Source organism: Telmatherina bonti, assembly GCF_933228915.1.
Source record: "Telmatherina bonti genome assembly, chromosome: 7".
Lineage (NCBI taxonomy): Eukaryota > Metazoa > Chordata > Actinopteri > Atheriniformes > Telmatherinidae > Telmatherina > Telmatherina bonti.
The window spans coordinates 15414945-15429005 of record NC_136625.1 but is presented as its reverse complement, the minus strand read 5'-3'; the positions used below and the strand labels follow the sequence as shown (position 1 = coordinate 15429005).

The window sequence follows — 14061 nt, the reverse complement described above, 5'->3', positions numbered from 1 at the left end:
ACGTAGGACGACGAAATTCGGTACACATGTCTATCATATCAAGACAAGTAAAAAAGTCATTGAAACGCCTGTTGTCATGGCAACAGGCTGTCCGCCATCTTGGCGTTTGGGGCCATTTTTTTGCCCGTTTTTGTCGATTTGGGCGCATCGCATTTGAACGAACTAGTCTGAGGCGATTCATGCTATTGGCTCCACATTCGCCATGGAGCTTCGTGACAAGATGGGGACCAAAAGTTATTCAAATCTTTTTGATAGGAGAAAGCGTGTTACCGTGGCAACCCATGGAAAAAAGCGTTCTCGCCATGAAACACGGTTTGCTTATATCTCTGCCAAAATGCATCCGATCGGAACCAAAATTCCAATAATTCATATTTGGCAGGTCCTTAACGCATTGTAATATGTATTGTGGGGGGGGGCACATTTTGGGGGGGGGCCCCTAGGGGCCCGATAGTCTACTTTGACCTATGGCTACGAAATTCGGTACATATGTATAAGTAACCAAGACGAGCAAAAAACTCTATTGAGAACCTGTTACCATGGCAACGGGGTGTCCGCCATCTTGGCGTTTATGCCCTTTTTATCACTTTGAGCGCATCGTATTTGAACGAACTAGTCTGAGGCGATTCATGCTATTGGCTCCACATTCGCCATGGAGCTTCGTGACAAGATGGGGACCAAAAGTTATTCAAATCTTTATGATAGGAGAAAGCGTGTTACCGTGGCAACCCATGGAAAAAAGCGTTCTCGCCATGAAATACGGTTCCCTCATATCTCTGCAGAAATACATCCGATCGGAACCAAAATTAAAATAATTCATATTTGGCAGGTCCTTAACGCATTGCAATATGTATTGTGGGGGAGGGCACATTTTTGGGGGGGCCCCTAGGGGCCCGATCTTCTACTTTGAGCTAGGGCTACGAAATTCGGCACACATGTGTATCAACCCTAGACAAGCAAAAAACTCAATTAACAACCTGTTACCATGGCAACGGAGTGTCCGCCATCTTGGAAAAAAACCTTATCGCCCTGAAACACGGTTTGCTTATATCTTTGCACAAATTCATACGATGTGCACCAAAACTGTAACTATTCATATTTGGTAGGTCCTTAACACATTATAGAATGTATTGTGGGGGGGACACTTTTTGGGGGGGCCCCAAGGGGCCCGATCGTCTACTTTCATCTCGGGCTACGAAATTCGTTACACATGTGTAACAACCCAAGGCGAGTAAAAAAGTGAATTGACCACCTGTTACCATGGCAACGGGGTGTCCACCATCTTGGCGTTTATGCCCTTTTTATCACTTTAAGCGCATCATATTTGAACGAACTAGTCTGAGGCGATTCATGCTATTGGCTCCACATTCGCCACGGAGCTTCGTGACAAGATGGAGACCAAAAGTTATTCAAATCTTTCTGATAGGAGAAAGCGTGTTACCGTGGCAACCCATGGAAAAAAGCATTCTCGCCATGAAACACGGTTCACTCATATCCCTGCAGATATACATCCGATCGGAACCAAAATTCCAATAATTCATATTTGGCAGGTCCTTAACGCATTGTAATATGTATTGTGGGGGGGGGCACATTTTGGGGGGGGGCCCCTAGGGGCCCGATCGTCTACTTTGACCTAGGGCTACGAAATTCGGCACACATGTGTATCAACCCAAGACAAGCAAAAAACTTCATTGTGCAGCCGTTACCATGGCAACGGGGTGTCCGCCATCTTGGCGTTCATGCCCTTTTAATCACTTTAAGCGCATCGTATTTGAACAAACTAGTCTGAGGGGATTCATGCGATTGGCTCCATACTCAGCAGGAAGCTTCGTTACAAGATGGGGAGCAAAAGTTAGTGAGATCTTTTCAATAGGAGAAAGCATGTTACCGTGGCAACCCATGGAAAAAAGCGTTCTCGCCATGAAACACGGTTCACTCATATCTTCACAGAAATGCGTCCGATCGGAACCAAAATTAAAATAATTCATGTTTGGTAGGTCCTTCACGCATTGTAATATGTATTGTGGGAGGGGCGCATATTGGGGGGGGGCCCCGAGGGGCCCGATAGTCTACTTTGACCTATGGCTACGAAATTCGGTACACATGTATAAGTAACCAAGACGAGCAAAAAACTCTATTGAGAACCTGTTACCATGGCAACAGGGTGTCCGCCATCTTGGCGTTTATGCCCTTTTTATCACTTTAAGTGCATCGTATTTGAACGAACTAGTCTGAGGGGATTCAGGCTATTGGCTCCACATTCACCATGGAGCTTCGTTACAAGATGGGGACCAAAAGTTATTCAAATCTTTCTGATCGGACAAAGCGTGTTACCGTGGCAACCCATGGAAAAAAGCGTTCTCGCCATGAATCACGGTTTGCTTATATCTCTGCAGAAATGCATCCGATCGGAACCAAAATTCCAATAATTCATATATGGTAGGTCCTTCACGCATTGTAATATGTATTGTGGGGGGGAGTGGGGCTTTTGGCGGGGGGCCCCTAGAGGCCCGATCGTCTACTTTTACCTAGAACTACGAAATTTGGTATACATGTATAAGTAACCAAGACGAGCAAAAAACCCTATTGAGAACCTGTTACCATGGCAACGGGGTGTCCGCCATCTTGGCGTTTATGTCCTTTTTATCACTTTGAGCGCATCATATTTGAACGAACTAGTCTGAGGGGATTCATGCGATTAGCTCCATACTCAGCAGGAAGCTTTGTGACAAGATGGGGACAAAAAGTTATTCAAATCTTTCTGGTAGGAGAAAGCGTGTTCGAGGGTCCTTAATGCATTGTAATATGTATTGTGGGGGGGGGCACACTTTGGGGGGGGGGGGGGGGGCCCTAGGGGCCCGATCGTCTACTTTGAGCTAGGGCTACGAAATTCAGCACACGTGTATCAACTCTAGACAAGCAAAAAACTCAATAAACAAACTGTTACCATGGCAACGGGGTGTCGGCCATCTTGACGTTTATGCCGTTTTTATCACTTTAAGCACATCATATTTTAATGAACTAGTCTGAGGGTTTTCATGCAATTGACTCCATACTCAGCAGGAAGCTTCGTGATGAGATGGGGATCAAAAGTTAGTGAAATCTTTCCAATAGGAGAAAGCGTGTTCCCGTGGCAACCCATGGAAAAAAGCGTTCTCGCCATGAAACACGGTTCACTCATATCTTCGCAGAAATACATCCGATCGGAACCAAAATTCAGATAATTCATATTTGCTAGGTCCTGAACATACTGAAACATGTATTGTGGGGGGGGGGAGGCACTCTTTTTGGGGATGGGGGCCCTAGTGGCCCGATCGTCTACTTTGACCTCGGGCTACGAAATTTGGTATACATGTATAAGTAACCAAGACAAGCAAAAAACTCAATTAACAACCTGTCACCATGGCAACAGGGTGTCCGCCATCTTTGAAAAAAATCCATCTCGCCATGAAACACGGTTTACTAATATCTGTGCAGAAATGCATCCGATCTGCACCAAAATGGAAAGCATTCATATTTGGTAGGTCCTTGACATATTTTAATATATATTGTGGGGGAGGCACATTTTAGGTGGGGGCCCCTAGGGGCCCGATAGTCTACTTTGACCTAGGGCTACGAAATTTGGTACACATGTATAAGTAATGAAGACGAGCAAAAAACTCAATTAACCACCTGTTACCATGGCAACGGGGTGTCCGCCATCTTTGAAAAAAAATCCATCTCGCCATGAAACACGGTTTACTCATAGCTTTGCAGAAAACAATCTGTTCTGCACGAAAATTCCAACCCAAATATTTGCTAGATCCTTAACACACTGAAACATGTTTTGTGGGGAGGTGCACATTTTGGGGGGGTCCCGAACGTCTACTTTGACCCAGGGCTACAAAATTCTGTACACATGCGGAACAACCCAAGACAAGCAGAAAAGTCAATGAAACACGTGTTGTCATGGCAACGGGGTGTCCGCCATATTGGAAAAAATCCTTCTCGGAATGAAAAACACTATTTCTCGGCAGAAAAATATGCGCTCTGCACCACAACTGAATGCATATTGTATTTAAAGAAACTAGTCTGACTGAGATTCCTGCAGATGACAGCAGGGAGCTTTGTCACAAGATGGGGATCAAAACTTAGTCCAATCTTTCCAATAGGAGTGGCAACCCAAAGAAAAATTCACCCATATATACACTAAAATTGGCAGCAGTTTTTTTTCTTTTTTCTTTTTGCTTCCTACCACATTATACTCTGCCTAAATAGGCATAAAATGGTTGGCGAGGGGCCACAGGGCTTACCAAAATGCCAGTATGTTATTAAAAAGGTTAGCTGCCTACAATAACACAACCATTATTACTAAGCAAATCATGTTAGCAAGTATGTTACCATGTTGTAATTTTGATGTCTTCTGAATTTCTTCCATTTTCTTTCATGAAGTCTTTCAGCATAAAACATGTGAATACAAAATAATTTTACATAAATTGATGGAAAAATGCTTTGCAGCAATAAATATGACCTCCTTTGTCAGCTATACATTCTTCCTTGGGGTTCACAGCACTCCTGCACAGACCTTCATTTCTGCACACTTCACACTCACCATGACTCTCAGATAGAATGCTGTGTATTTCAAGTCTTTACAATTGACTGCAATTGCTCAGAAAACAACTGTGTGTGCCCTAACCAATGACAAATATTTTCAATGACTAAATATTTACTTCAGCCTTTTGTTAGAACATAAATTGCAAAAAATTGGTTTATTATAATCCCTTTTCAACATAACATTCATGTGTTTATAGTAAACCAGCTCACAGATTAGAACAAATACATCAGATCTATACAATATTTTTTTCTCATTGGCATTATTTTTTTGTACCATGACCGACAAACACTCCAAAGACATGCTGTATAACTTGAAAGGAATTTATTCATATGGCAACAAATTAGAACTCAAGTTCATTAAAAAATGCTATATATAGACTATTATCTAAACTCCACTGTTGCTACAATTCCACAGTTCATTTTTACCGCTATATACAGGACATGCAATGGGTTAAAAAAAATTAAAAGAAAGGGAAAAATTAGTGAAAATAATTCAAAAGACTGTCTTCCAATTCATCTTGGTGAACACCTTCTTGCCAACTGCTACAAGCCAAAGTCTCCTAGGGAAATGACGAAAAAAATGTATGAGTGTGTGCATATGTAAATGTACATATGCCCCGCACGCATACGCACACACACACACACACACACACACACACACACCCACACATGCATATTGCAAGCATCAATCACATGAAAAGATACATAATTGCATCAGGCAATGTTTTATTCTAGACATCACTTCTCTACTCAATATAGTAACACTATAAAATACAGTTTTGGATTATTATAACACAAGCAATACTAATGCTACTGACTGGTCAAGGTCTAACAAGGACACAGCGACTGTGCCTCTGTAATAACCGTAAATACACATTGCAACTATTAAATATGAAGCCTCAGCTTTCAGCTTTTTCCATGCTCTTCACAGGCCTAATGAGGATCAGGACCACCAACAGAGCTCAGTGTAACTGTTCATCATTGGCTTCTGTTAACTAAAGATAAACTGCTAATATAAACCAGATCTAAAAACACTCAAGAATATTAATTTTTAACCCAAGACTTACTGAAGTGTGTAATTGTGTGAAAAAGTAACTGTATAGGATAGTGAATACTTACATTTACTTGTGTACCTACCTTGGCTGCAGTTATCTGTTCACTTAATTATCTCTGTAATTACACTTAAACACAACAGTTACATACAACTAAAATGATCCAATTTAATAAAACCTATAGAAAAAGAGGCATGATCCTAACATCATCTAACAACCTAACCACACAGCGCAACAAAGCCTGTATCGACAACTTTGCAACTTGGGTCACTACACTACACTAACAACTTAAAAGCCATTTATTTTCTATTCAACCACCAACAAATCTAACTATTTTAACACTTTCACTACTTCCTAGACAGGGAGCACAGAATACCTTGGAACATGGACTAACAGTTGTACACAATGTAATGGATACCAAGAGAGGACTAAATTAACTTATTATGCACAAATGATTTCAAACAGGGAACTCAGGTGAAGAGCAGCACAGCAACTACATGTTAAATAGGGTTAGTTGACAGTTGAGAAAACATCTTTTAAGTTAAAAGCATGTGGGCTGCCTTACTTAAAGGAACATATGATGCCCTCATGATCACTAAAATATGTAGGCACCACTACCGCTTCTACTCTATAATTACTATTTTTAACATAAACATGGTCAATTAAGGTGCCTTTCTCTGTTGTGGCTGTTGATACATGTTGCTCATATCCTCTGTCTTTCATTTTCTGACAAATTGTTGAGGACTTCAAAATGTCCTCATTGAAATCACCAAAAACAACAATCGTTCCACTGTGTGATTCAAAGATATTTAACAATTCTTCAAAATGTCTGAAAAAGACTGACACGGGATATGATGGTGGCCTGTAAATGACGGCTATTAAGATGTTGTATGTGACACATTTTACTGCTAAACACTCTACATTTAAACCTGCTACTGTGACAGTTTTAAATTTTACATTACTGTCACAGTACATACCAACACCACCACGCTGTTGGCCTTGAAGTGAAGTCAACACTGGATTATTGCTCGTGTAGGCTAAACTACGTGGAGCATTACTAAAACTATATCCAGTTATTTCTACAGAATTCAAGCTAACATCAGCAGGTATCCATGTCTCTGTCACAGCAATACAGTTAGGCTGCAAATGCTGTGCACAGTGGGCCAAATCTGAGACGTGGCGATTCAAACTCTGAACATTCATTAGAAATACTCTAAAACCATCTTTTCCTACTGTGTGGCTTTCAGTTATAAATGGTGGCATGTTATCAATGGCCTGTTTAATGCTGTCATTACAATAAACAACCTTCTCTTTAAACTTCTGAATAATTAAACCCGACAGGCTTCTAACTCTACTTAGTGCCACATAAGCCTGTCCTGGTGCAAAGATCTTAGCCAAAGAGACGACAGCACTATCTACTGTAAGACCCTGTACTTTGTGTACAGTACAGGCCCAGGCTAACTTTAAAGGAAACTGTCGTCTCATGCCTTTTTTATTGGCTCTCTCTTCCTGAGGTTCAATTGGTACTGAACCTACTAACTCTGCTGATGGGTAAGTGGTTTGTTTCTTAATCTTGATGCCTATCTTCTCATCATCAAATTTAACATAAACTCTGAGAGGAAAGTCACTTTTAACACGATGTTCTATGTGAATCACTGTGCCACATACACCATTTACTAAACCATCATTTACATCAATGTTCTGAGACAACATGACTCGAGCATTTTTACCCAAATACAACTCCCTTGGTAAACTAGTTTTCTTAACTCTAACATGATGATCTGACTTTAACTCTAATTTACCTGTTTTTTTATTGTAACCAAAGTCCTGAGCAGTTATAATTATGTAGTCAGGACATATGCTTGTTAACTGTTTCTCATTATATTCATCAACCTGGGAATTTGTAGCAAAAATGTGTAAGGCTGTGCTCTCTTCACCTGTTTCACACTGTTTTAAGACGTTTACATCGCGCGCTAACATCGGTGTACCTTTTTTATGCGTTCGCATCCTATTTAATAATTGCGCAAACTCTTCGTCTTGTTGCCGAACGACTGTTGTTAACTCGACGAGCTGAAATAAACTACACCACAACGTCATATTTACATCTTCTACATACAGCGCTTTGCCCTTGACCGGGGGCAACTGATAAAAATCTCCGACCGCGATAATGCTGACGTTACCGAAAGGATTATAGTCACCAGTTTGTTTGATTTGTCTCAATCTGCCATGGATATAAGCCAATAGATTATGATTGACCATGGAGATTTCGTCAATTATGACTATCTGCAAATCAGCATATTTAACACGCAAAGAGTTCAGCTTTTCCTCACTCAAAGGTGTGTAAGGAAGGCTGACGTCTTTGCCAATGCCAAATGTACTGTGGATAGTCGCTGCATTTAAATGATAAGCAGCTATTCCTGTAGGAGCCGTTAATAAAACAGAAATATTATCTGGCTTCTGACAAGTTGGTGACAATAACCTCGTAGCCTCATACTGAATCGCTCTAACTAGGTAGCTCTTTCCGACTCCAGCTCCTCCAGATATAAACACGTGGAGGGGTTCTGGGTTTCTACCATTTACTTTGTCTAAACACCAGTTGCGGATTTTATAAAAGACCGAGAGCTGCTTCTCATTCAGAGATCTAATTAATTCTAGGCCCTCACTTCTACTCATTAGGTTATTAGTTTTTTCTAACTGACACGCCTGATCGTTCCTAAGAGATAAATCTGGAATGTTGTCGATGGGCTCCTGACCTACTTCTACATCTTCCTCTGGTGCCTGTTCTTTTGCTTTAACTTCTTCTTTACATTCTAAACGCTCTAATTCCTGTTCAGGGCAGAGATTTGCCCAAGCATCTACTGGGCCTTCCTCATTTTCAAGCTTATTCTGTAACTCTTCTAATTCGTCTGAATCTTCTACCTCAAATTTATTCCTATTCTCATCGACGACAGATTTGACTGTGTGTTCTGATCCATCACTAAAGATCACGGAACCATTTTCATAAAACTGTTCGAACGTCGCACAGTCAGCAGCTTTTAGATCATCTTCGACGCGGTATGGAAGAAACAACTGTAACTGACTTTTGTAATATAATTCGGGGGTTTTTGTTTTTGAAAAGCGCGCATAACGAACTACAGCGGGTTTTGTTCGTGTTCGTTTAAGAATAAACCCTAACCCCCTTTGCAACTGTATCGCATCCTTTGACTTTTCATTTCCTCTCATAACACGATATTCAGACACGAACGTCGCAATGCACATATCATTAAAAGTGCTATTATTAGGCCTACTTTTATAGCGATCTACGACACTAACCATCCACACGTCGTCTCCAGATAGTCCACTTTCTTGGATTAAGCTAATCGGTTTGCTCATTTTAACTATTTTGTCCCCTGTTGGTATAAACTCTACCTTACGCGAATTCTCCTTTAAATGCATTCCCGTTAATCTATAAACTGCCTCCTGAGCAGACACGTCACGACTGTTGAGATAAACGCTGCCAATTGTTTTCAGTGCATCTTGTGCATTGACGTTTGCATCTTTTGTCGCTTCTTTATGAGCTTTACTAAGCAAAAGTCCTACTTCTTTTTCTGACTTACTAATATATGAAATAATGTAAACTATAACGGCGTAGGCATCGGTTACATATTGGATATCTAAGTTTGCATTCCAGCATTTTAAAAGAGACTTGTTATATGGATTAATCCATGCCTCTTTAATGTCTCGTTTATATACAATTTTGGTCTTACACATATTTAGTCGTTTGTAACAAATTTCAAATATTTGCTGATTAATATTTAGATGCTGGAACAACTCATCTAGACTATTAAAAGTCTCCTCTTTTACCGCTTTTTTCACTGCCTCCAGAGTTTTTACTGCCAAATCCTTATCTACCTTAAGCAGGTTATAGTAGTACTCATTACCACATGTGCAACGTTTTACTTCATGTTTTTTATCAGAATCGGAATCAGAATCACTCATTTTCTTTTCTTTTTGTTTCTTACATTTATCGCACGGATTTGGATTCAAATTAACATTAACAACAAATGTCCTACCTGACACTGGTCTGGGGAAATTAAAGCGACATTCAGTGCCACCTTTTTTACAACTTTTTGAGTGTCTCTTTGAATGTTGCTGCACAGATGTGACCTTCTCCAATAATGTCTCATCCTGTGCTGGTAGCTCACATATTACGTACTTATCAATAAAAGCTACCACTTCTTCATCGGTGTTCGTATCAATTTTAGGCGCATTTTCAATCCAGAAAAGACAGTGCACATGAGGACTCCCGCGGCATTGAAACTCTACCCGATAAAAGTAATCAATAATTTTTCCTATTGGATTTGAAGGGGACATAAGGACCTCCTTCAAAAAACAATGCCAGCGGAAATCAAACATTCTGGCGGCAGTGACAGGATTACGACGCAGCAGATCGCATCTATCAGTCCAGTCCAAGTCTTCTAACGTTTGTGTTCGACCTTCCTGTTTTAAAATCGTTTTAAGAAGATTTTGCCATCTCAGATCCGCGGAAGAGAATGAACAAAACCATGTAGGAATCCCAAGTTGCCGAACACAAGCCATTAGGTCTTTCTGTACTCCCTGCCAAAAGGCTGGAGTCCCTCTAATAGGCTTAAGGAACCGGAAACCATCATCTACCTCTAACAACTGCTTCAAGGACTCCTCGTTTTCTACATTCACCTCACCTCCTTTTCCTTTTCTTAATGCTATGCTAACCTTAGAAACAACCTGCTCTACTTCTGACATGTACTGAGCAAAGAAAATATACTCTATATTCTGCGCAAACCTTCTATCCGCATGTAAAACTCGGTTATTAAAGTAACGAGACAGTGTCAGATCGTAAGCACGACTTTCATGGAACATATTACAACCTCTAGGAAACAACACTGGAAAACACTTTGCTTCATTTTCTTTATCTGTCAACAACTTAACTGGGTTATTACCCTCAGCTGGGGCAACATTAACTATACTGTCAAAATACTGATCTAGAACTTCCTGACCAATATCTACCGGCATCAGACACGTGTCTGAAAACATGCAATGTTGCTGCCGATCATGCAGCATCTCCTCATTGTCAGCATCATCTGCAGCACTCTCAACTACTTCCCCCTTTTCCTTTTCTTCATCCTCAAGATGATCTAAACTACACAACTCATTAACCCATTCCTCATTAAAATCTATGTCTTTATAAAACTTATTTGATTGCTTTAAAACCCGTAAAGCTTGCCTAATGTGCATCGTATCTACAAACTCGTACTCATAATGGCCTTTATAGGTTAATTTACGTTTTAATTTTACTGCTAATAAAGAGCCCTCCATATTTGAGCGGGGCAGCATGTTAGATGTTTGAACTACATTCGATGGAACGCAGGTTACTGGTCCATGAACTCCATTTTGACCACCTTTGGGCAATGCAAGCATTTTCATGAACGGAATATTTAAAGCAATCAAATGTTGTTCTAACCTATTCAAACAAGCTAATTCTGGGGGAACTGGATCTACTGCCAACCTATTTGTTACACTTTCAGCAGGCATTTGGCCAAGTGAAAGTTTACGATGACAAGTGTAACAAATCCAAAGATGGCCTCTACTAGAACTCATTATCTGACAGGGCTGAACACAATCCTCACTACATTCATGCAAGTAGTCAGTTTTAATACACCTGTCTGCTAAAGAAGCTATTATCTCAGTCTTGTTATAAGCAGCCTCCCTACAACTCAACACCTGATGAGGAAACAACAGCCTGAAACAGACACAACAAACATACTCAGGACCATGTTCAACTTTGTTTAAAAACCTGTCTGTGAAGAACTCAATATTCTGTGTTTTATCTTTATCTTTAATTTCTTGCCTCTTTAGTTTCACTACTCTTTTCGCCATTTCTCTGTGACGCGCATCCTTCGCATATCTCATTTTGCTTTGGTCCTTTACATTTTGTCGATGACGCTCATCCTTTGCATATTTTAGTTTGCTTTGGTCCTTTACGTTTTGCCGATGACGCGCATCCTTTGCATATTTTAGTTTGCTTTGGTCCTTTACGTTTTGTCGGTGATGCGCATCTACTGCATATCTTTTTTTGTGTTGCTCCTTCATGTTTTGTCGGTGACGCGCATCCTTCTTATATTTTATGTTCTGTTGGTCTTTTACGTTTTGTCGGTGATATGCGTCCTTTGCATATTTTATTTTGTGTTGATCCTTCACGTTTTCTCGGTGACAAGCATCTACTGCATATTTTGTTTTCTCTATATTTCTAATTTGATTTCTTCTCATTACTTTCTTATATTTAGACATATACAAACTTTTGTCATGCTCTTTGTCCTTTTTGGAAGTGGATGTGTCACTTTTGGATGAAGTATCTTTCATAAAAACTTTACCTGACAATCTGGTACGATACGCTTCTGAACAATCTACTTTACAGTACCCATAACAACTTTCTAGTTGTGGTTCTTTAACGCAAACTACAGTCTCATAATGATTACCCTGGCAGTTTTCCAAATAAATGGATTTTTCTGGCACACTGCTACTGCATCCATATTTTAACCAACGACCATCTAATAAGGTGAAGACATTAATACCCAATAAATCTGCTGTCGCTTGTATTTCTAATTCTGTGGCCCAGGTGCTAACATATTTCATTTTTGATTTGTCTATGTAATCTGCCACAGAGGAATAACCTTCTCTTAGACTAGTTCTATATTGGAAGTCATTTTTTATTAAATGTTTAACAACCGCTCTCCTAATTTTGATGTGATGCTTTTGTGTGCCACTCACTGCCTGAGAAACGGCCCTAAAGTAGCAGCTACCGTCAGCAACTATGTCCCTATTTTGGCATGGAACGCCTAACACGCCGACACGACTAGACGCAGCACTATTTACACTTTCAAACTCTATTTTTAATTTGGTACACAATCTTTGGCAAGTACTTTCACAGAGAGGGTTAAACATAAGCTGTTCATGTTCTTCACTGACTAGCTCCACATCTGAACTAACATGCTGACTTAGCAAAACCTGTTCCTCAACATCAAACTCTTCATCTGAAACATGACGACGTTTCTTTGCCACATGTTCAGATGGGCTGGAAAGGTCCGTTTCATCCCAATCTGCTGACACCTGACGTTTTACTCCTCGCTTGTCATCATCAGAATCACAACCAAATAAGCTACTCGGCACATTGTCAACACACTCCCTGCTAACATCAACACCATTTATCTCAAAAGGCTTGCTACGACCACCTAACATCACTGCCAAACGACTGAAGTGATCAAACACTTCCCTAATGGAACCAAAGTACAAAACTACACTGGTACCATTCACATTCAAGAGACCGGTAGGACCACGTGAATGAGAGTCTACCACGGCATACCTACCACCAGCAGATATGACAGCACATGTATTTGAACACAAGGTCAAAAGACATGTCTGGTACTGAGATAACATCCTTTCCAGCCCATTTTCTAAAGTCACATATGCTCCACACTCAATAAACTCTCCCTCTGTCACAGTGACATCCCCACTCAGAGTATCGGGGAACTCAAACTTAAAGTTCTGCCAGTACAAAACCCTCTGTCTCGGCAACTCTGGGACCATCAAAAAGTTTTCTCCTGAAGGGATTATACCACGGTCCTTTAGATCACTATAGAGGTCATCTCCTAACCACAGAGCTAAATCTAAATCTTGTGTCCTCCAATTCATCACACTAGACACCATATGTCTGGCTAAACTGACCAAAGCTATCGCCATGCACTGAACTCCTGGATTCCTAAACTGACCGTGCCCCTGGTGAAATGAACCCCGAACAACATCAACATTAGCCATACTCACCTCACTTACCTCCACAGTAGCTTCCTCATCTTCATCAGTAGAAGACAACACACCCTGGCTCTGTGATGTCTCAACCTAAGCAAGGAAATCAACAAGCAATGGGCTCAAAACACTGTCATGTGTAATAATAAAAATATTTGATGCTAGTCTTTAAGAACAATATTCCTTACCGTCTTCACCTCCACAGTGGTCTCGGACTCCGACGACGACCCCCGGCTGGATGAAGTGTCGGTCTAAAGAGAAACCAAAACAAGTGTATTTTACTATACATCTACCCAAAATAGAAATAAATAAAATACATGAGAAATTCCCCCCCCCCATACAATACAGAAATATGAACATATACACACATTTATAATTTAAAAAGACCTTAAAACACAAAATAACATTTCTTACCTTCTTCGACTCCACAGTAGCCTTGGAGTCAGACGACATCCCTCGGCTGGATGTCGTCTCGGTCTGGGGATTTAAAAAAAAAAAAAACCAACAACTTTATTTTACTACATCGTCACAGGAAAAAGATTCAATACAAAAATTTTCATTGCCAAATCTCCTTACCCTTTGCTTGTCCGGGCGAGTCCTC

At 40.5% G+C, this 14061-nt stretch overlaps 1 long non-coding RNA gene across 1 annotated transcript in view; it reads right to left on the bottom strand.

Moving 5' to 3' along the window:
* LOC306758273 overlaps nt 1-13713 on the bottom strand; it is a 73762-nt gene extending 60049 nt beyond the window's left edge. Inside the window, exons 1-2 of the long non-coding RNA XR_013771374.1 lie at nt 13649-13713; nt 13479-13553 (exon numbers count right to left, since the gene is read on the bottom strand). This is a non-coding gene — a long non-coding RNA (uncharacterized lncRNA). The remainder of the gene's footprint in view (nt 1-13478; nt 13554-13648) is intronic.
* Nucleotides 13714-14061: the final 348 nt, after the last annotated feature.